The sequence below is a fragment of the Anomaloglossus baeobatrachus genome, chromosome 6 (genome assembly GCF_048569485.1).
Source record: "Anomaloglossus baeobatrachus isolate aAnoBae1 chromosome 6, aAnoBae1.hap1, whole genome shotgun sequence".
In the NCBI taxonomy this organism is placed as follows: Eukaryota; Metazoa; Chordata; class Amphibia; order Anura; family Aromobatidae; genus Anomaloglossus; species Anomaloglossus baeobatrachus.
The window spans coordinates 273,867,355-273,891,579 of record NC_134358.1 but is presented as its reverse complement, the minus strand read 5'-3'; positions in this window follow the sequence as shown (position 1 = coordinate 273,891,579).

Below are 24,225 nucleotides of genomic sequence, written 5' to 3'. Positions count from 1 at the left end.
TGCTGGCCCGCCCCACAAGACGCGCGCGCTTAGGGAAGGAAGACAAGAAAAAAAAAAAAAAAAAATGGCGATCGCCATTATAGAAACAGCAGTGATCTGAAGGCGCTGTTCACGCACACTATACACTGAAATGTGATAATAGTTTGATTCACAGAGTGACTTACACTATTACAGCAGAAACCAAGCTATGATTTAGCTGTTTTTTGGCTGCTAGAACCGTTCTCGAACGTTTCTAGAACTACCGAGCTTTTGCAAAAAGCTCGAGTTCTAGTTCGATCTAGAACATGCCCCAAAATCACTCGAGCCGCGAACTGGAGAACCACGAACCACGAACCGCGCTCAACTCTAATGTTGACCTCACACTCTTGAAAGGAGGCCTTTCCGGTGTGGTAGTAGATGTTTGAAGATGGAGGCTTCTGAGTTCTGACCATGGTCTGTAACCCCTGTGGGATAAAGCCTGTCTGGGCTAGTAGCCATGGTTCCACAGCCATGCAGTCAAATTGAGAACCCCTGAATATTGATGGCAAAGAGGACTTTGCAACAGGAGGTTCAGACGATCTGGAAAGCACCATGGGGTGTCTGATGAGCTGCATGAGTTCTGCAAACAACGCTTGCCTGGGTGAATCCCTGGCAATGAGAGTCACTGGGATGCCCTCTGCTCTGAGTTTCTTGAGGACTCTTGTGACTTGATTGTGGAATCGAGACGCCATCAGGTCCACGTTCGGAATATCTCATCTGAGGCAGATCCATATGAAAGCCTCTCTGTTGAGGGATCATTCACCTGCCGCCAGACCTTGCTGATATAGTCTGCTGCCCAATTCTCAACGGCGGAGAAAATGATTGCGGACAAAATCTGGAGTGGTGAGGCTATGCCCACTGTAAGATCTTCTTCACCAATGTCATCGCCATGACGCTCCTTGTTCCGCCCAGGTGATGACCGACTGGATTCTGGATGGCGATTCTTGTATGAAGGGCTGAAAAAAATCTGTATGGCTCGGAGAAAAAAACTCTGATCCCTAAAAATAAATTGCTAGGTAGACGGCTCTCCTGGGAGGACCACCGACCGTGAGCCGTGTGTTTCGGAACACCGCTCTCCAGTCAGAAGACTGAACTCGGTGGAGACTGCCTGCCAGTGTACTGGTATGAAAGACATTTCACTGGACCGGTGAGGGCCGCTGGTCCACCATAAACACGAGCGGCGGGTTCCCGGAGTCAATTGGATCCTGCGATTCAAGGTGAATAGAGAATTGCCCATCTGTTCGGCCAAGTCAGCTGAAGGAGACGAAGATGGAAGCGGCAAACGGAACCGCCTCTAATGCCGCCACCATCCAACTGAGGACTCTCCGGCTTGGAGTGACGGAGGATCTGGAAGTCTCTTTAGAGGGACAAGCGTTCTTGGATGGTATCGAACTCCATGCCTAGACAGGTAATCCTGCTGGCCGGGGCCAGAGAGGGCTTCTTCCGATTGATGAGCTAGCCGAGTCGGGACAGGATATCGATGGTGACCTGAACACTTAGGAGACAATCGTCAAAAAGAAGAACCCCTGATCAACAAGGCGACCAGGTATGGAATCATCAAAAATGATCGTCTGCTATTGCGAGACGCAGGAAGATCTGTGCTGTAGGCAAATTAGGTGCAACCTGTATGTCCGACGATAGACCTGCTGAAAAACTCTATTATGTACCCTGAGTCCAGCATCTCTCCGACCCAGGCGTCCGTGATCCAAGTCCGCCAGACGTGATTGGGATGAGACAGGCGCCCCCACCCCCACCTGGTCTGCGCCCGCGCCCAACGACCAAGAGTCATCTTGTGGGGTAGCATTGTGATCCAGCCGTTGTCGTCGATGGCTGGCGTGGCTGGGAAACAACAGAAAGGGCATGCGTTGAGGTACGGAATCTTCCTGTTCCTCTGCGGGGGCCTGGTTTTCTTGTGCGTGTGGAACCGAAGCTCCCGTGATCTCGTCGATAACCTGATCCAGCCAGTCCCCAAACAAATGACCTCTTGTAAAGGGGAGTACTGTAAGTGATATCCCAGAAGCCGCGTCCGCATACTAGGCTCTGCACCAGATCGCCCGACGACAGATGGTCCCTGTGCTGCTAGCCGCTTTCACTGGGCAGTAAGCTGCTGACTGAGATGCGATGAGTATGTACTCACCCGCTAGAGCAAACTGTGTGCCAGGTTGTCAACTCCGGATTGCTCGATCCCGCGCGACAAACCGTTGTGGAGGTTATCGGACCCGGACATCATGGATGCTGCCAGCTAGATGGCGGCGAGGGCAGTAGAAGTACCGTGTCTGCCGTCTGAAGAAAAACTGAATGGGCAACTGTCTCGGTGTTTTGATCTGTGGCGTCTCGGAATGATGCCCCGTGCGGGAGAGATAGTACTGGAAGATGACTGCCGGAAAAAAACAGCAGGGCGACCATAGGCGAGCCTGCCCATTCTTTCTTGAGAGCCTCAGGAAGGGAGAAAGAGAAAATCAAATGACTTAGCCTTGTTGAATATCTTGACCGGTTGTCGTCAGTGCTTGTACAGACTTTCAGCAACGACTGGATGGTCACCGAATTGCCTGTATGCCCGCTTAACCTGTTTTAAGGAGACATGCAAGCACTGGGTAGCCACAGAGTCCGTCTGGAGCTCTAGCGTATGACTTACCGCTTTGGCAGGACTATCCACCCTACCTCTGACATCAGCCCTCTGATCTGGAATCAGCATCGAGGCTGCATCCGACTCTTCTCCTGAAAAAAGGGTCGGCCGGTCTCGGGGACGAGGAACACTCGGGGCCTGGAGGTGATGAGATTTCCGGGAGGGCTTGAAAGGAGGCCCAGCAGGTCCCCTTCTGCGCTCCAGTGGTAGGGTCTGGATCAGACCGACTGTTGTCCAGAGCCAGCTGGACCGGGGGAGCATGGCCGGGCGTAGGAAGCGACTGCAACGCCTGCGCGATGGTCCTAGACGTCCTTGAGAGAGAGTCCACAGACTGGGATAGAGGGTCTACCCCTCCGGAAAAGGGCGCGCAGCAGAGCTCGGGTGCTGGCGGTGACATGGGGCGCAAGCCGAGCGGGGGGCGTAGCCTGGATTGGGAGGATTTTACCTAGCAGGCTGTACATGCATAAAAAAGCTATAAGGTGCTTAGAAAAAAACCACTAGTGACGCTAGGGGGGTGACAGGAGAAAAGGGGAAAAAAATTAAGGAAATATCATCTGTTCCTAAGCAGGAGCAGCACTCACCCAGCTCCTGTCTTCCACCCAGGTCCGCAGAGGTCTCAGAAACTGCGGGGGGAGCAATGCTGAAGAAGAAAAGCAGCCCTTTTTTTTTGCAGTGGGGGGGCTGGCCGGCTTGGGACCGGGCAGGACCTGCAGGGGTCATGCTTGGGAAAAAAACACGTGCGCGCAACACTGGGAGGCGGAGGCCTGATGGTCTGAGGTAGGCCGGAGCAAGAGACTAGATTAGTGGGCGGCCCGCCGTTAGCGCAGCAAAGTCTTACCTGCGTTCTGCCGGCGTCGCTGTGATCCTCGGTCCCATCCTGCCTGCTGGAGAGGCGCCGAACTGCTGAGCGCTCCTGCGCTGTGTAACCACGATCCCCTGTGCACGCTGGGGAGGCCTGGTGTTGCAGAGCGCTCCTGCGCTGCAGCTATGATCCTCTCCTTGGGTCCTGCATCATAGGGGACGCTGGGAGGGATGGGGGCGTGCTGAAGCACTGAGCTGGCTGTCTCCAGGCAGAAGTCGAGGGGGGCATGGCCGGAAAAGCGTGCGCGCAAACGGGGGGCGGAGCGCACCGGCCCGAGGTAGGCAAGAAGCCGGGAGCTAAATTAGTGAGCGGCCGCCGGGAGCGCAGCGCTGCTGGAGAAGATCCTACCTGCGTCCTGGCGGTGTCGCTCTGATCCACGGACCCATCCTCTGATGCTGCGGCTGCTGGTGAGTCAAGTCTGCCTCTGGGAGCCACCAGGGGGAAGCACTAGGGAGCTTGGGGAACGCTGCAGAGCGCTCCTGTGCTGCCTGAAGAACTGCACTGCCTGGGCCCAGAGTAGAAGGAAGAACACTGGGGGAGGCCTGGTGCTGTGAGCGTTCCTGTGCTGCAGCCTGCGATTGACATCGGGTCCTGGGCAGCAGAGATCCCTCGTCGCCGCCGCCAGAAGTACCCCTTGGGACGGTACCATAGGGGTCGACGGGGAGTGTGTGCCCTTAAACAATTAACGATGTCGGTCCCCAAGCAGCCCCTGGGGTGGTACCATGGGGCAGGAGGGGGATAGGGCCTGGTGTCTTGAGCCCTCAGACAACCCTGGGGACGGTACCCCGTGGGGGAGGAGAAGGCGAGGGTTCTCTCTGATGCAGGGACTTTAACCCTGCAGAAGAGACAAAAAACCTAGAAGAGATGAGAAGGCTGAGCGGCGCCGTACAGCACGAAAAAAACGGAAAAAAGGAATAGCCTAGGCTGAGGTTGGCCCACAGAGATATGGGCCCACTTCAGCCTCCTACGACACTAAGCAAAAAACTGGCATAGATCCGCCTCCGGCTCAGGGTGTACACTGCTAGGGAGGAGCTAACTTTTTTTATGTCTACTTAGTGTCAGCCTCCTAGTCACAGCAGCATACACCCATGGTCCTGTGTCTCCCAATGAAAGCGATAGAGAAATATGTTTTCTCACCTTTTTTTCCATGTTTTGTCTTCATTTTTGGGGTTTTTGTTGCATTTTTTATGCTGCCTTTTTGTCTTCTGTTGGTTTGTCATAATTTAAACAAAGCTGCTTTGTTTTTTACCTTATTTGGTGTTGACAAAACGTTTTTGATACTGTCATGTGCTGAATACATACATACTCTATGTGCTCCTGCATTGGAACTGAGCTAAAAACAAATATACATATTTTAATTATATTTTTTCTGCATTTAATGCAAGTTTAGGAAAAAAATCTGCAAATAAAATTCAACATACCTGCAAGAGAAACTGACATATCGTGAATTTGAAACATGTGTTTTCATATGGCGGTGTGACTGCGCCTTAAAAGAGATAGGGGGGCTTTGCACACTACGATATCGCAGGTGCGATGCCGGTGGGGTCAAATCGAAAGTGGTCCGGCGTCGCAGTCGATATCATAGTGTGCAAATCCTCTTTGATACGATTAACTAGTGCAAAAGTGTCGTTATCGTATCATCGGTGTAAGGTCCGACATTTCCATAATGCCGGTGCAGCGACAGGTACGATGTTGTTCCTCGTTCCTGCGGCCGCACACATCGCTGTGTGTGAAGCCGCAGGAGCGAGGAACATCTCCTATCTGCGTCCGGGCTGCAATGCGGAAGGAAGAAGGTGGGAGGGATGTTTACGTCCCGCTCATCTCCGCCCCTCCGCTGCTATTGGCCACCTGCCGTGTGACGTCGCTATGACACCGCACGACCTGCCCCCTTAGGAAGGAGGCGGGTCGCCGGCCAGAGTGACGTCGCAGGACAGGTGAGTGCATGTGAAGCTGGTGTAGCCATAATGATCGCTACACCAGCAATCACAAGATATTCCTGCTGCGACGAGGGCGGGGACTATCGCACTTGACATCGCAGCATCAGCTTGCGATGTCGCAGCATGCAAAGTACCCCATAGTGTGACAATACCAAAGACTTGAACTTGAACTGTTAAAAACACCTGGCACTAAGAGATGATACAGGGTTTAAATAAGGTGCTGAATGTAATACTTTGACCTGTGAGGCAAGCACAAAGCAGAGGCCCATGAGCAGTTGACCCATTTTTATTGCGTTTACTTCTAATGGCTTCATAAATGGAGTAAAAGTTAAAAGGCTTTAAAAGATAAAGCTGGTGTAATGATAAGATAGTTATTGTCAAATTCAGAATAGATTCTCATTCCCTTCTCTCAATGTGTCTCAGTGTGCGATTTAGAGAGATAACTGAGAGTTTGGTCAATCAATTGAATATTCATGCAAAGGTTCATTATTATAATAATAATAACAGAGCAACCAAACTTGAATAAGACCAATGTTTCGGACTTGCGGATTTTCTCAAGGTCTCTAAGTAAAGGTTGCTTGGGGTAGAATGTCAATCAGGCTTAAACTGCAGGTTCCAAAGCTGAGGAGATAAGGAGTTATCAAGACGTCCCTATCTCGTCCCACAAAAAACAAGCCATCATATGGCTATATTGACAGAAAAATAAAAATCAAAAAGTTATGTCTCTTGGGAGAAGGAAAGGAAAAAAATGAAAATTAAAATGGGAAAATCGTCATTGGTGAAGGGGTTAACTGGAATGCCAGGTATATAGATGATTTGATTTTCATCTGGAATGGTATTATTTGTGATATACAGTTAGGTCCAGAAATATTTGGACAGTGACACAATTTTCGCGAGTTGGGCTCTGCATGCCACCACATTGGATTTGAAATGAAACCTCTACAACAGAATTCAAGTGCAGATTGTAACGTTTAATTTGAAGGTTTGAACAAAAATATCTGATAGAAATTGTAGGAATTGTACACATTTCTTTACAAACACTCCACATTTTAGGAGGTCAAAAGTAATTGGACAAATAAACCAAACCCAAACAAAATATTTTTAATTTCAATATTTTGTTGCGAATCCTTTGGAGGCAATCACTGCCTTAAGTCTGGAACCCATGGACATCACCAAACGCTGGGTTTCCTCCTTCTTAATGCTTTGCCAGGCCTTTACAGCTGCAGCCTTCAGGTATTGCTTGTTTGTGGGTCTTTCCGTCTTAAGTCTGGATTTGAGCAAGTGAAATGCATGCTCAATTGGGTTAAGATCTGGTGATTGACTTGGCCACTGCAGAATGTTCCACTTTTTTGCCCTCATGAACTCCTGGGTAGCTTTGGCTGTATGCTTGGGGTCATTGTCCATCTGTACTATGAAGCGCCGTCCGATCAACTTTGCGGCATTTGGCTGAATCTGGGCTGAAAGTATATCCCGGTACACTTCAGAATTCATCCGGCTACTCTTGTCTGCTGTTATGTCATCAATAAACACAAGTGACCCAGTGCCATTGAAAGCAATGCATGCCCATGCCATCACGTTGCCTCCACCATGTTTTACAGAGGATGTGGTGTGCCTTGGATCATGTGCCGTTCCCTTTCTTCTCCAAACTTTTTTCTTCCCATCATTCTGGTACAGGTTGATCTTGGTCTCATCTGTCCATAGAATACTTTTCCAGAACTGAGCTGGCTTCATGAGGTGTTTTTCAGCAAATTTAACTCTGGCCTGTCTATTTTTGGAATTGATGAATGGTTTGCATCTAGATGTGAACCCTTTGTATTTACTTTAATGGAGTCTTCTCTTTACTGTTGACTTAGAGACAGATACACCTACTTCACTGAGAGTGTTCTGGACTTCAGTTGATGTTGTGAACGGGTTCTTCTTCACCAAAGAAAGTATGCGGCGATCATCCACCACTGTTGTCATCCGTGGACGCCCAGGCCTTTTTGAGTTCCCAAGCTCACCAGTCAATTCCTTTTTTCTCAGAATGTACCGACTGTTGATTTTGCTACTCCAAGCATGTCTGCTATCTCTCTGATGGATTTTTTCTTTTTTTTTTCAGCCTCAGGATGTTCTGCTTCACCTCAATTGAGAGTTCCTTAGACCGCATGTTGTCTGGTCACAGCAACAGCTTCCAAATGCAAAACCACACACCTCTAATCAACCCCAGACCTTTTAACTACTTCATTGATTACAGGTTAACGAGGGAGACGCCTTCAGAGTTAATTGCAGCCCTTAGAGTCCCTTGTCCAATTACTTTTGGTCCCTTTAAAAAGAGGAGGCTATGCATTACAGAGCTATAATTCCTAAACCCTTTCTCCGATTTGGATGTGAAAACTCTCATATTGCAGCTGGGAGTGTGCACTTTCAGCCCATATTATATATATAATTGTATTTCTGAACATGTTTTTGTAAACAGCTAAAATAACAAAACTTGTGTCACTGTCCAAATATTTCTGGACCTAACTGTATCTTCTTTTATAACCTATGTAAATAACTAGCTGTAGTACCCGGCATTGCCCGAGAAAGTAACTGTTGCTCTGTCTCTCTCCCTCTCTGTCTCTCTCTCTGTATCTCTTTCCCTGTCTGTCTTTGTCTCTCTCTATTTACCTGTCTGTCTCTCTATCTCTTTCCCTGTCTGTCTTTGTCTGTCTCTCTCTCTTTCTCTGTCCGTCCTTCTCTTTTCCCATCTGTCGCTCCCTCTTTCACTGTGTCTTTGTCTCTCTATCTTTCCCTGTCTGTCTCTCTATCTCTTTCCCTGTCATTTATATTACAGTACAGTTGGAATAAATCTGTGAATTTGCACTTTTTATATGATGCATGCCATTTTCAGATCGTGCTGGCTCCCCTCTCTCTCTTTCCCTGTCTGTCTTTGTCTGTCTCTCTCTCTCTCTCTCTCTTTTTCTGTCCCTCTCTATTTCCCTGTCTATTGTCTTTGTCTGTCTCTGGCTTTCTTTCCCTGTCTGTATCTCTCTCTTTCCCTGTCTGTCTATCTTTTTCCCTGTCTGTCTCTCTGTCTCTCTCTTTCTCTGTCTGTCTCTCTATCTTTTCCACTGTCTTTGTCTGTCTCTCTATCTCTTTCCTTGTCTGTCTGTTTGTCTCTTTCCCCTATTTGTCTCTCTATCTCTTTTCCTGTCTGTCTGTCTCTTTCCTTGTTTGTCTGTGTCTGTCTCTTTGTCTGTGTCTGTCTTTTTCCTTATCTGTCTCTTTCCCTTCTGTCTGTGTCTGTCTGTCTCTGTCTGTCTCTTTGTCTGTCTCTTGACCTGTCTGTCTCTGTCTGTCTTTTTCCATCTGTCTGTCTCTTTGTGTGTGTGCCTATGTCTGTCTGTGTCTGTTCCTGTGTTTGTCTGTGTCTTTGTCTCCACTGATATCATCTTATCTCACACATAAGCTTCTTATCTTAAGAATGTCCTTTGTTGCCTATAGCAACTAATCACAGCTCTTATTAATGACCTGTAGTTCCCAGCTCCACTGACTTTAATATGAGCAGGTTTTTTGGTGAATATCTGTAAAGTTTGCGGTTAAAATTCTCCCTGAAAACATAGTCTATGACATTCCCTGGGTCACATGAGGCGTCTGTGCAAAATTTTGTGGTTGTACATGTGACGGTGCAAATTCCTTTAGTGGACATACACACACACATACATACAAACATACACACATACATACATACATACATACATACATATATATATACTCTCAGCTTTATATATTAGATAAATTGAAACTGCATTTCACATGCTCATTGTTGTAAAATGTCTGTTACTATTCCGGATTTAGAACTTACAGGTCAACATGGACTTAAAGTAGATAGTGAAACTTTTTCTAAAAACCAATGTGAGGGAACACTATTTTGGATGCTTGCAGTTTTACCTTATCTACGCTAGAACATTTATTCCAGTAGGAGTGCTGACTAGAGCTAAAAGAAACTATATTAATTTGAACTCCTTTTTAGTTGAGTCCAATACCATTCAATGTTGCCTGAAAAAAAGAAGCTATCTTTCTTAGCCTAAAAAACATGCCATGACACAGAGAAATATTCAATTTGATTACTAAACCCATGATTACAAATAAGCACAAAAAAATTGTAAAAAAAACCTGTAATCTGACAAACCTATCTTGGTTCTTAAAGAGCTTTTTCTAATTTTGTATAATGAAATATGCATGATCTGAGAGACAGTCCTGTGATTGACTCTATTTTAGATGAAGATATCAGGATTGCCTCACGTAAAGCATGTAACCTCGGAAATCTCCTTTAGCAGACCATGCATAAATCCCAATCTACTAATGGCATCTATAGGTGCAGTCACTTTCCATGAAAGGCTTGCATATTCTTTAAAAAAAAACCTTGTGTTTTCATCCAAAGTTTTCACAGTTGGAATTCAGACCACATTATTGAATGCAAACCACATCATTATTGAATGCAAGCCATGCAAACATATTATTGAATGCAAACCACATAACTGAAAGCAAATTAAAATATATTGGCTCCACCATTAGAAAATTTTAATCTGAAATTAGGAAGCATCTCTATGACATTGCTGAACCATCAAATAGAAATATGTCTAATCCTTCTAAACATTTTGTTAATTGCCATAATTTCCAGGTTTTTGCGAACACGTTTTCTTTTGAAACACGTCTGGTGTTTTACATCTTATACCACTGTAAACATATTTTGGTCCACATTTGAATATTTCAGTTTAAACAATATTTTTCATTAAAGTATGGATTTTTGGGTTTTAGCAAATCTTTTTCCAAATCTTTTTTTGATGATTTAGATAATCCTGCACTCGAACGGGGTTAAACCCGATGGCCCTTGAGGTCCCTTCCAACTCTACCATTCGGTGATCCTATGATTCTATGGATACTGGACTATTTACCTCTTTCCACATTAATTAAGTTGCATAGAATAATGAGAGATGACAAAAGGAAAATGTATTGAACACACTTACTGAAATTTATTTAATACTTTTTACACAAAAGCCTTGGTTGGTGGTGATAGCTCAAAATGCCTTCTGTATGGAGAAACTAATGGCATGCATTGTTCAGGTGTGATTTTGCCTTATTCTTTCACACAAATATGCTTCAAATCTTTGAAGTTCCATGGGCTTCTTCTATTAACTCTGAGCTTAAGTTTTCCATAAATGTTCTCTTGTATTCAAGTCAGTATATTGGCTGAGTTATTCTAGCAGCTTTATTTTGTTTCTCTGAAATTGGGTCATTGCTTTGCTGAAATGTCTACCCTCATTTCATCTTCATCCTCCTGGTAGAAAGCAGTATATTTTTGTCAAGAATGTCTCTGTACATTTTTAATTTCAACCTTCTTTAAATATTATGAAGTTTTCCAGGACTAATGGTGAAAAACCGCCTCAAACCATGATGATCCCCCTTTAAACTTTAAGGTTGGTATGGTGTTTTTGGGGTGATATGCAGTACCTTTTGGCCTTCCAACAAGGTGTGTATTATGTTATTCATAGAGTTCAATTTTGGTCTCATCTGGTCTCATTTGATCAAACTATATTATGCATGTAATTTACATGCTTGCCTAACTGTTTTTCAGCAAACCTTAAATGTGCTTGAACATGCTTTTTGTTCAGCATAGGAGTCTTTTGTAATTAGTGTGCATATAAGTGATGGAAATTTAGGCTATGTGCACACGTGTGCGTATTACATGCAGTTACACTGCAATCTGCAGCGCAACTTAACTGCATGCATCCTGCATCCCCTGCACAGTCTATGGAGATTGTGCAGATACCGTGCGCACGTGGCATATTAGAACGCAGCGATTCGGCTGCTGCCCGAATCGCTGCGTTCTAAGAAGTGACATGTCACTTCTTCCTTGTGGTTTGCATGCTGTCTATAGGGAGAGGCAGCATGCAGAGTGCACGTTCTCTGCCGGCACCATGCGCTTCAGAACGGAGCTTTTCAGCTGCGCTCTGAAGCGCACCTTTTAGGTACGGTGCAGAGCGCACACGTACGCACATAGCCTTAGAACATTACTTATTGTTTTGTTTGAAACATCTGTACCTGCTGATTCCAGATCTTTCTGTAGCTGTTTACAGGTTGTCCCCCAAAAGTGCTCACTGGAGCAACACAGCGTCTCTCTTCCTAGATGTGATTTTTCTTGTCTTTTGTGGTGGGCAGCGTGAGCCGGATGCAGGGCCTGCCAGTATTTCTGCCGCCCCAGACTCTGTTATGCTACTACGCCTTGGGAGTCTTTATTGGGCCTGGTGGTGCGGAACCTCCTGCCCTATGAGTTTACTGCCCGGGTTTACTGCTTGGCCTTTAGTACCCGACAGTCGAGGACCCAGGTGTCCTGATTCAGCGCTCTGTCCTGGAAAACTTGGGACAACTATCTAACAGCGACCGTTCTTAGTTTTCTATTCCTGTTCCTCTCTCTCTAACCCCTCCCCAGCCCAGAATGCACAGGGAAGCTTGCCCTAAACAGGACTTGAGCTACCCCTTCTGGCCTGGATTATGAAGTGTTGTATGTGTAATTGTACCTGGCATAGAGGTCTCTCCGCTGCTTCCAGGCATAGCATTGCCCTCAGGTGAGGAGAACAATGCCACTTTGGCACCCATGACCACTGGGGTGCCACACATATATTTACCCTTTTAGGTATGAAAAAAAAAATTTTGGTGCAACAATTATGTTCATAAGTCACATGCTTAGTGAATGGAAATCCAACTGTGTGCAATCTGAGTGTCACATGATCCATCAGTATATACACACCTTTTCTGAAAGACCACTGAGTCTGCAACACCATTAAGCAAGAGGCACCAGAAACAAAATAACACTATGAACACAAAGGAGATCTCCAAAAAAGTCAGAGACAAAATTGCTGAGAAGTAAAAGTCAGTGTTGGGCTCTAAAAAACATTCCAATCTCTGGTGATCAAATGTGTCAGGAAAAACTTAAAGTTACTTTATAACCACGCCAAAGATAGCACAAAGATAAACATGGCTATTGCAACCTTATCTGATCAGCTATTGGAATGTGGTATTTACAACCAGGGGATGGATGTAGATCAGGAAGAATGTGCATAAAAAGACATCTCTTTGATCTTGTAGGAAAAAAACTATGAACCAAGATTTCAGGTGCTATGCTAATATAAAGAAAATATGAAAAGTATATTGTTGGAATCCTGGTGAAGTGGGGAGCACAAAGAACCATTTTGCTTTGCTCGGCGATTGTTTGTATCCCAACAAATGGATATCGGCCAATAAAATTATGGCAGATATGTTGTTTTTCATATCTATGTGAAGGTAAAATTTGGATAGAAAATATGATGCTAATAGCCCTCACCTCTTAGTCACAGGAGAAAAATATATGCTAAAAACTAGAATTTCATAATTTTTTTGAAGCTCTGAGCACATCCCACAAGACATCACCATAAGCGGTCACTGAGGGGAGGGCAATGTGAGGTCATAAAAGTAAGCTCTCACATTCTTGCTTGGTTCAGTTCTGGAGGACACAGATAAGCTGTGGTGCTACCCATTTGTTTTCTCGGAGATCCTCCTTCCATAACCCTTGAAGTCATATCTGAGGCATGAGTTTAGTAAGTTTCATGTTCATCCCTTTAAATTTTATGTAATTGTCTATACCATATTTGTATTGTTATCCTTTTGTAACATCTTGTATAATTTGATAAACACTGCCTATTCTTTTGGATTAAATATAAAAAAATGTAATAGCTTCTTTCTTCTTGCTTTATATCACAAATCTGAATAGGCATTGTGCTATCTAAAGGCTCTCCAGTCTACCCATGAGCAATTGATGGTGGCAGCGAGAATTTTGCTTGGGATTATTGTGGGCTGCCAGTGACTGTACTGAGGTGTATATATATTACATGAGCTTTAATCAGTGATAATATATATATATTACACTCACTGTGGGCACCTTCATAATCTAATATAAAAAGCCGAATGTGTGTAGGTGTGTGTGTGTGTATGTTCGGGATTGGCATCTGCACCGTCACAGCTACAGCCACAAAATTTTGCACACTCACACTTCTGGACCCTGAAAGTGTCATAGGCTATGTTTTGAGGGGAAATTTTAACCCCGCGCTTTACAGTTATTCACCAAAAAACCTGCCCCCATTAAAGCGAATGGAGCTGGGAGCCACAGTGCAGCCAGAACTTCAGAAGAATGCGCAGTAACGCCCTTATATGGAATGTTGGCGTGTCACAATGCAGCCAGGGAAAGAGACAGACACAGACAGGGAAAGAGGCAGATACAGACAGGCTAAGAAACAGACATAGACAGGGTAAGAGACAGACACAAAGAGACAGACACAGACAAAGAGACAGACTAACAGGGAAAGAGACAGACCGGGAAAGAGAGGGAAAGAGACAGACAGGGAAAGTGACAGAGATAGATAGACAGACAGGGAAATAGACAGAGACAGTCAGAGACAGACAGGGAAAGAGACAGACAGACAAAGAGATAGAGAGAGAGACAGATATATACAGAGGGGGAGACAGACAGAGAATGGGAGAGAAACAGAGAGACAGTTACTATCCCGGGCAGCGCCGGGTGCTATGTTGTGAGGCGAAATTTTAACCCCGCGCGTTCCAATTTACAAATCAATTTTGCCCCTATCTCCATAATGGGGAAAAAGTGAAACGAAAAGTGCTGGGGGCAATCTGACAGCTGCCAGATGTGAACAAGGAGGACTTAAAGAATGAGAGTGATGGCGCCAAAGAATATATACCGTACAGTTGCTAAGAAGGGGCCCCGACATGGGATACTCACCACATTCTGGGATATGAACACACACACAAAATGCGCCACACACTACCACGTACTTGAACACATATACCACCCTCAGCACGCATTTCACCACACATGCACCAACCTCGCCCCATAATCGCCCTAAAACACACACAAGTCTGGTATTATCCTTCAAAAATAAAAATCTGATTAATAAGCAGCCAAACTACAAGAACAACAAATGTACCACATAGGAAATACGGCAGCTGTCAGTCACTTGACCTGCCTATATTGTGTATGTGTGAGCTAATAGATACTGTCAGAGGGGAGGGCTTACTGTTGCCTGGAGATTTATCAGGCTGCCAATAGCAACCAATCACAGCTTGGCTTCTATTTTGCTACAGTTAATTAATCTGAGCTCTGATTGGTTAATATAGGCAACAATTTAATAATTACATTTCTATCTATTTGTTTTGTGTTTTTTCTGTGCAGAATACATTTTTGTTAATACATTCTATTTTGTTAACAGCAGTTATTAACCTGGGCGAAGCTGGGTAGTACAGCTAGTTATTAAAATAAAAACAGCAGCAGCCTCATTGGCTTATTGTCTGCCAATTCTGTAATTGTCCTGATGATAAGGGGGCACCACAGAGCTGTTTCGTAACAAATTTATGAATAGAGGTGAGATGACTGTGTGAGTCCGCAAGGAGGGCATCAGAGAGACCATACAGACACCAAAAGGAGCTCTAAAGGAGCTGCAGAGCTCCTAAGAAGAGACTGGAGTATCTGTCCATATGACCACAATAAGCCGTACGCTCCATAAAGTTGGCTTTTATGGAGGACTGGCCAGAAAAAGGCGTTTACTTGCAGCCAAGGCTTGTTTTGAGCTTGCCAAAATACATATGGGAGACTCCTGAAATGTATGTTGGAAAGTGCCAAAGATGAGATCAAAATTTTACTTGTATGACCAACAAGGTAAACGCTCCACCTTGCTCAAAACCAACATAGCTCATCACCCAAAATAACACAATCCGCATATTGAAACATGATGGTGGTAGGATCATGCATTAGGGATGTTTCTTGGCAGCAGGGACAGGGAATATGGTCCAAGCTAAGGGGAAGATGGATGATGCAAAATACAGGGATATTTTTCTGTAACCCTGTTTCAGCCTGTCATTGACTAGAGACTGGGATGGAGGTTCACCTTCCAACAAGACAATGACCAAAAGCATACTTTTGAAGCAACACTCAAATGTTTAAAAGGGAAACATGTACCATGTTTTCCATTTTATAATACACCCTAAATTATAAGATGCAACCCAAATTTACAGGAGGAAAATAGGAAAAAATAATTTTTAATGTTAAAATGAGGGTTTGTCTTATAATCCTGCTATTGATCTGCCGTCAGACTGCAGGCTCCATTGAATCGACTTCAAGAGAAAGACTGTGGAGGTGACTCATGCACAGATTGGCCTCCGTGGTCATTTTCTTGAAGTTCATTGCGTCAACCTCTGGCGATTTAATGAAGCCCACAACCCGCTGTCAGATTAATGGAGCTCATTCCTGAGCCTGCAGTATCGCCAAACTTCCTTCCTGTGACACTATTGAGCTGCTACACTGCAGATACATCCCTACATCCAAGCCCTCAATATTGCCACCCTGCCCCCTGTGACCCTGCTCCAACACCACCATCCTGGTAAGCCATATCTGGATTATAGCACGCAACTCCATATTCTTCCCATTTTTTTGGGAAAAAAAGCACATCTTATAATCCAGAAAATATGGTAAATGTATTGAAGTGATGCATTCAAAGCCCAGAAGTTAATCCAATTGAGAATCTATGTTCAGACTTGCAAATTGCTATTCACCAGAGGAAACAATCAAACCTGAAGCATCTAGAGGAGTTTTGCCTCGAGAGATGGGCAAAAATCCCAGTGACAAGATGTGAAAAGCTCACAAACTTATCCAAAGCTACTTGCAGCTGTGATTGCTGCAAAATGAGGCTCTATGTAGTACTGACTTTGGGGGGTTGAATAGATTTGTATGCTGACGTTTTGGTTATGAATGTCCTATTTGTTGTTTACTTCACAATAAAATTAAAACCAAATATTTACAGTTATAGGCATGTTGTTTAGGTGAACTGGTGCAAACCTTCAAAACAGCCCAGTAAAATTCCAGGTTGGGAGGTAATGCCAAGGTAGATGAACACTTTTGCAAGGTGTCATTATCTCCCAAAACAACCCTGCAGGTCTGACGTAATCTATATAACATTACACATAAATCCCGACTCAGCTGAATCCAGAGTTTACAGTGATGCAATATACATACGCTCACTGCTGCCTATGGGAAACATTGAAAGATGTGGGGAACCCTCAACTGTAAGAAGGGGTGATGTCACACTGAGTTCATCGGAGTTCATAGCTGAGGGCATCCCCTCTGTCCTTAGTGAACTTGGTTGAGCTCGCTGTTGGATTGCTGGATTGCTGAATTGTGGGACATGGTTGCACAGCAGTCCTGCATCTGGCAGCGGGTTCAAATTTCACTAAGAAGATCAAGTTTAACTTTCACTGAGGAAAGCAGTGAGCCTTCAGTGAAAGTTGAACCTGCTGCTGGATTGCTATGCAGCCATGTCCCTCAATCAGGCAGACTGGCAATCTGCCAGCAGGTTTAACTGACTCCAAGAACAGCGGGTCAAAGTTTCACTGAGGGTAGCTTGACCTCTGGTGACCTGACTGCTAAATTGTTGGCCTTCTGTGGCACCATGTCCAGCAATTAGACAATCCAGTAGCGGGTTCACTGGCGGTCACATTTGGTACTGTGGGAACCCAGCTGTGACATCGGGTGAACTGAGTGATGTCACTGTTTTTCTCACAGCCAGATTCCCCAATGGCTGTCAGTGTTTACCAGAGTCTTCAGTCACCGGTAACATTTTCCATCACTACAGACTTTGAATGTAGCAGAGGTGATCATGTCGTGGGATGTCTGTTGGATTTTGTCAGATGTGAAAGGATGAGCATTAATAACGGAGTGAAAGAGGGTGACTGTGTTTTTTATTGCAAATAAAGGTCTTTTTGGTGCTTGTGTGTTTATTTCTTTTGACTTACAGTTTAGTAAAGGGGGTGTCACATACGACCCTTCCCCTTCCCATTACTAAACTAAAACTTGATGGCAGCTGTGATCTTTTGACAAATCACAGCGGATATCAAGTCCATACATTACATTGATTGCCACCGCACCATGGCAATTGGAATGGGCAGGGTAAAGCGCAAGAATTGGCACATTTTATGGATGTGCCACTTCTGGGGCAGCTGAGGGCTAATATTTTTAGATTGGGTAGGGCCAATATTTAAGGACCTTCCCAGCCTGAGAAAACTACCTCCTAGTGGTCAGTTTTAACTTGAATGTATATCAAAAAGGAGGGGAACCTCGTATCATGTTTTAATGATGGGATTCTCTCTATGCTAAATAATAAGCAACTGTAAACCAGACTGCTGGGGTTTGCAGACTGTAGCTGCTGCTTTATCCATACTATTAATCAAAATAGGAAGGGAGCCTACATCTTTTTTTTTACAGTAATTTCCTTGGCCAATCACAGCCAAGCCAGCACAAGACATGCTTGTGATGGGGTTGGAGGTGCCCATACCAGATATATTTGATGATTGGTTTCTCTGCAACCTTTCTACAAACTATATTTGGAAAACAGACCTGAAAGGAATCGGAAATACAGTAGAAAGTCCATGTTCAGCACTGGACACAAGGTTTACCGTATGAATCCCAAACTTTGCTGTTCGGAATTGCTCATCCCTATTTTTGGTTACTGAATTTATTTTTCCAAACACTGATGGCTTTTCCTGGTTTTAGAGCTTCTCTATGTGCTATTTTTCCTAAATTTACCACTTATTTAGTGATCCAATCAAAATTATCGTTTCAACTTAAAATATCTGTAAGATTTTGGAATACAAAATCACTGTAGTTTTTGTGGCAGTTTCTTTAGCCAAATCCTTGGGGGCAGTACAATGGCTCATTGCAGTGTTTTAGCGCTGGGGACCTGAGTTCAAATCCCACCATGGACAATATATTTTTAAGGAGTTTGAAGTGTGGGAGAAAACCAGAGTACTCTGAGGAAACCCACAGAAACACAGGGAAAACATTCAAAGACATACTGATGGGGAATTTAGATTGTGAGCTCCAATGGGAACAGTGTTCCCAATGTATGTAAAGTGCTGTGGAATTAATAGCGCTATATAAGTGAATAAATATTTTATTATTATTATTATTATTACTCCCTTTTATTCTGCCTCTGTTGACCGATTTGTGTCATATTTGTGTCAACGGCTATAGGTGTTGCTGGGTTACAGTCCAGCAGTTTGTTTGTTATTCTGGGAGTAGTGGTATCTTCCAAGCAGGGAGCTTCTGGGTTAAATCCAGAACTTAGCTAATTTAGCCCCAACTTTAAACCTTGGGTGGGTCTCACACTATTTAAACTCTTTTAATTCTGTCTTATATTGTCAGTTAACATTTTCCCATTCTGTTATTTTTTGCTACTAGTTTAATTCTAGTTTCTAACCTCGGCTGTGTTTTAACAATTTAGTTGCTTGATGATTCTGTTCCTATTCTTTACTGATTGCCTTTCTAACCATTTTCTACTAGTCCTGTCCACTGGCCAGTTGCCACTACATTAACCCTAATGGTGAACGCTTGAATTAGCCATAGCATGTCTGTTTCCTCCATAGACTTTTATTAAAAGCTGTTGTCATCTCCTTTCTCACTGAGCTGAAAATTTGTGTTCACTGAAGACAAATATTACTAGTGAACTGAGAGTGAATAGTAAGTTCACAAGTGGAGCAAAGCATAATAAATTAAAAAGGTATATTTTGAAATTTCCTATATTCACTAGGTAACTTTTTAAATTTAATAAAGAATATGAAATCTCAAAAAAATCTGTGAAAAAGCTCCACAAATTATATATACCATTCTGAACCAATGTTCTTTTTAGATATATTTTAATATTAAAAATGATCAATAACTAATCCATCAATATTTTTCTTATCTATTAGCAAAATTGGTATTTTGGGGGATATATAAGTTTGCTTTGAGTTGTAGTATGTTATGGAATTAATATTTTAAAAGAAGCTATAGAAAAAGTTGCAATTTTAAAATAATATTCTACGGAGTAGAGTTCTGTAGTTCTGTGTGCTATGACAACCCCATACATCATTCAAAACTCAGTGATACAAACAATTTATTATCCACTGATGATTTATATCCTTACCTTTAAACTCCACAACAGTTTGCAGCCTTTGTTCATTTATATCTTAAATTATTAACTTAGTGTTTACCTCAAAGTTACCGTTGTTTCACTTTAGATATTATGTGGTTTTTAACTGAGCATGAAAATAACATTTGTAATATTCTTAGTGCAATACAAAGAACTAAATTAAATAAAATTGCTGTTTATTTATTTAAACTTTTCAAATCCCTTTTAATATGTATTTGTCCATGTTTTGAGACAGCTAAATGCTAAAGCTATAGAGCTTAAAAGAAGAAGCATGTCACAGTAATGCATGTCTATCTGACATAAGTCATGAACTACTGACAGTATCATGGATAGTTCGTGTGTTCATATATGACAAGTGCTGCTGTTAGTACCAAGTTGAAAAGAAGATACTGATACTGAAGTAAATAATGAACAATGTGTATGATTGGTAAATTCAGCAAAACCTTCAAGTGTGTTGTACCTTTTGTGATGGGGTTACTGTCATACACAGTGCAGGTCCATGTTTACGGAGCACTTATTGTTTGGACCCCGTACACACTTCCAACAAGCAAGATGGTTTCTGTTAGTAGCTCTGTTCTGTTGGGCATTGGTTGTTTTATTCATCTGTGCTTCTGGCACGTTAGGAGTTAATGCCTCATGGAGCAGTGCATGGATTCTCAGTGAACCAGGTTTGCTAATTGCGATTTCCAGCTGGTCTCCTCCTACTTAAATCTGGGGAGTTTCTGTACCATTGCCAAAAATAGTCTCTGCTTGCAGATGGGAAATCCCGGTGTCCGTGGCATTCCTCTATTTGGTGACCAGTGAGTCATTGTTTGCTCAGTTTGATAGTTCCCTGGTGTGAATTACTCCTACCCTTTTTGGTTTATTCCCTCCAGGGCTGTTTTGTCTCTCCTCTGTGTTTATTTGCCGTGTAAGTGTGTCTCAGTTCTATCCTCTTGTCTATGTCTTTGGGAGGTAATTAATTGGTATGCTGCCCATCCAGGGATTTGTGGTTTGAGGAGAGGTATTATAACAGGGCCTGACAGGAAACAGGTCCTAGGGTGGTGACCTGGACTATTAAGGGTACCTCCAGGGTCATGGTGACTGCAGGGCTCACAGTCTTAGGGCCAGCTTAGCACCCCCTGACAGTTACTCATTCAGCTTGCTTCCTAGAGGTAATAAAACGAACATTTTCATTTAAAAAGTTCAGCAGGTTTATTCACACCACATAAACCACACTCCTGGTCACTTAAGGCAAGCCCTTATCTGTCTCCAAGGAACATCAACACGGTTTTCAGACCGTTTCACTAGTAGTAACACACTCAGGTTTGGAAACCAGTTCTCCGAAGTATCCCAGTAGACGTAGCTTCCTCTTCACTCACTGATTGCAATCAGTACACAAGACATCTCTCTTAGAGGTTGCTCCCTGGAGACATAACAACCTCCACAATCTGACTATGTGTCAAGTAGAGACTATTTTAATAATATGAGTAACAACCATTGGCAGAGGTATGTGGATCGCAAGACCCATTCGTCTCTCCAGTTATTGGTAAAACCTGTCCCTGGGATGCCCTAATAAGCCTCAGTACACTTGAAGTACCAGAGCGGACTTCCAGGGGTTATATCACCTTTATGGTACATACCCTCAGCCATGTTACACTATATTAGAGAATTTGATTTTGTACCTGGATCAACACCATTTAAATTTATAGAACCCAATTTTCTGCCACAAATATGTCAAAGCCTTTTACTTTTATTAGAATTTAAACTTTTGGAACCCAGGATTGTCAATTGTGCAAGTCTAAAATAGTTTCAAAGCTTCTAGACTGCAAAGCTGAGAAAATCAAATTTATTTACAGCATTTTTCTAAGTTATGGGCTGGATAAGAGTTGAAACTCAAATAGCAATATATGTTATATTTTGAACCAGAGACACTAATCCATTCAGATGCATGCTGGTCACCCATTTTCATTGTTAATTTGAAGCATGGAGAAATAAAGATCTAATCTCATTAAAGGCAATATCTCAAAGGAGTTTTGGGTTCATAGGAAACAGATACAAAGAATTTCAATGCCCTTCCTGCTTTTCTTGAGATTTCTCTGGGTACTCTGGTTTCCTTCCATACTTCAAAGACATACTGCTAGGGACTTTAGACTATGGGCACCAATGGGAACCCTGATAATGTCTTTAAAGTGCTATGCATTCGTTGGTGCTATGTAAGCAAGCATAAGGTAAACATTTCTTATCATATGAGTTTTAGGAAAGAGGTTTTTTTTTTGTTTTAAAGCTGAGAACGCACTATGCGTTCACCTACTTGCAGTTTAAAACGCACCTTTTGGGCTTAATTGATTTGACCAAAGTTGCCTTTTTCTGAACTTTAGCGCTGAAAATGCATGCATATTTACCACGTTTTTGATGCGCTTTCAGCGCTTTTTACATGCGTTTTCACTTGCGTTTTGACAAATGCGTTTTGAACATCAAGACAATGCCTAATAAAGTTTAAACAGTCAAAAAGAATGAAAAAAAAGAACAAAAAAGGAAAAAATCTATATTAATGGGAAAAATAATGAAAATAGATATAATTCATAAAATTATAGCGGTAATATACATTTTATCGGAAATATAGCAATAAATGCATATTTTACTTAAATTTAATTGTCGGATTTTGTGTGTTTGTAAAGGGACATATCAAATCATTATTTTGATGTCCAAAAAGCATGTTTTCTGCACTGAAAAAGCAGGCAAAATGCAAGAATTTAAAGGAATCTTAGTTTTTGCAATTTCTCATTGACTTCAATGTTAGCAAAACGCACCCAAAATGGCAAAAACAATTGACATGCTGCGTCTTTGAATGCATGTTTTTTGCCACAAAATATGCAAATTAAACGCAGGATTTAGAAACGCAAAGTGCGGTCTGAAAATCACCATTTTCCATTGACTTTGCTGGAAAATCAAAATGCATGCCTTTTGGCAGGAAAAAGGTGCTTCTCAAAACGGACCTAAAATGCAGCTGAAACGCAAAGTGCGTTCTCACCCTAAAAATGTTGAAAAAATAAATAAAAATAAAATAAAAAACTTAACTATTAAACTGTCCATGTCTTTTATTGTACATTTATTTTACTGGTCCAAATTGCATACATGCCACACCTATATTGCGACCCACTAACATAATTTGCTTACAGTACATTCAGCTACTAAAGATACTTTTAGTAGTAGGTGAATATTTGTGGTTAAAACATTGTCAATAGTTAATTACAGTGTTGTTCAAAAATGAATGGTAGAAGAAATATATAGTATAGCCCCCATCCTGATAAATACCCCTATCCTGAAAAATACCCCCATCCTGGTATAGCCCCCATCCTGATATATACCCCCATCCTGATAAATACTCCTATCCTGCTATATACCCCATCCTGCTATATACCCCATCCTGCTATATACCCCATCCTGTTATATACTCCCATCCTGCATGCTCATAATATACCCCTATCCTGGTATATACCCCATCCTGGTATATGGCCTGTATCCTAAGGCACAGAAAAAAAATAAATGTTTATACTTACCTTTCTTCTTCTTCTTACCTTTAATCTGGAACAGAATTCCTTGTAATTATAAGTGGTGCTTATATTCCCCCTCTTCTTCACTATACTTACCTTTCCTCACTCCAGCAGCATCAATCATCTTCCTCTCTGTGTCAGCATCAGCGCCGCTGACCTGTGTGGAGCCGTTCCTCTGCAGCATTGCGATGTCCTCCTGTCTGCTGGCTCGCTGATGTGTGTGGAGACTAGCGGTGCACACAGTGATGACGTCATATATGTGCTCACCGTTCTCTACACAGATCAGCTGGCTGGCAGACAGGAGGACATCGCACTGCTGCAGGGGAATGGTGAGCATACCGTACTTATTCACTGCCCCCCGCATTGATGATAATGCACGGGGGGCAGTGAATATAGCCGCACATAATCACTCCAAGCTGAAGTTGCCAGGGGTGATCACATGAGCTATGCCCGCATCCCCCGCCCATCATCCCACCCACCTGTCAGTTCCGGCTTCAGTGCTGAGAGATAATGGGTGGGAGGATGGGCGTGCATATGAAATGAGTGGGCCCACATAGTTACGGTAGGCACTGCTACAGCCTGCTCGTGCCACTGATGACCCGCTCCACCGCAGCACTCTCATTCCCCGCAGCCCTACATTCAGACTATAAGACGTACCCCCCACTTTCCCTCAACATTTGGGAAAAAAAAGTGCATCTTATAGTCCGAAAAATACGGTACATAATTATGTATGACATCACATTGACATTACTAAAGCAGTAAACACAGAAATTTGATCAATGAAAATGACCGTGCATCACACTAAATAGTTAAGGTGTAAAGAAATTGGTACATATTCAAAATGATAGTGTGTGGGTCATATGGATGTGATTGATCTACGGTAACATAACTAGGCACCGAAAACAGAACAAAACAAAACAAAACAAACCCCCTGACGAAGGTGACGCCGAAACGTGCGCGTCGGGGCTGGCATCATATGTGAGCATTGATATCTCCGTGTCCAGGTAAAAAACCTCTCTATATGTTTCCTTTATACCTAAATCTTGGCTGAATTTTTGCCACAGCTACTCCCTGCACTATATTTTTTTCAACTCTTATGCATGTTTCATAAAAACTGTTTTCTGTATATGCCTCACATGTACACTCCTTCAACCTCCACTTATATATGTGTACACACACTTTGTAAACCCCCCCTTCCCCTACTTTTACATGTAAACTT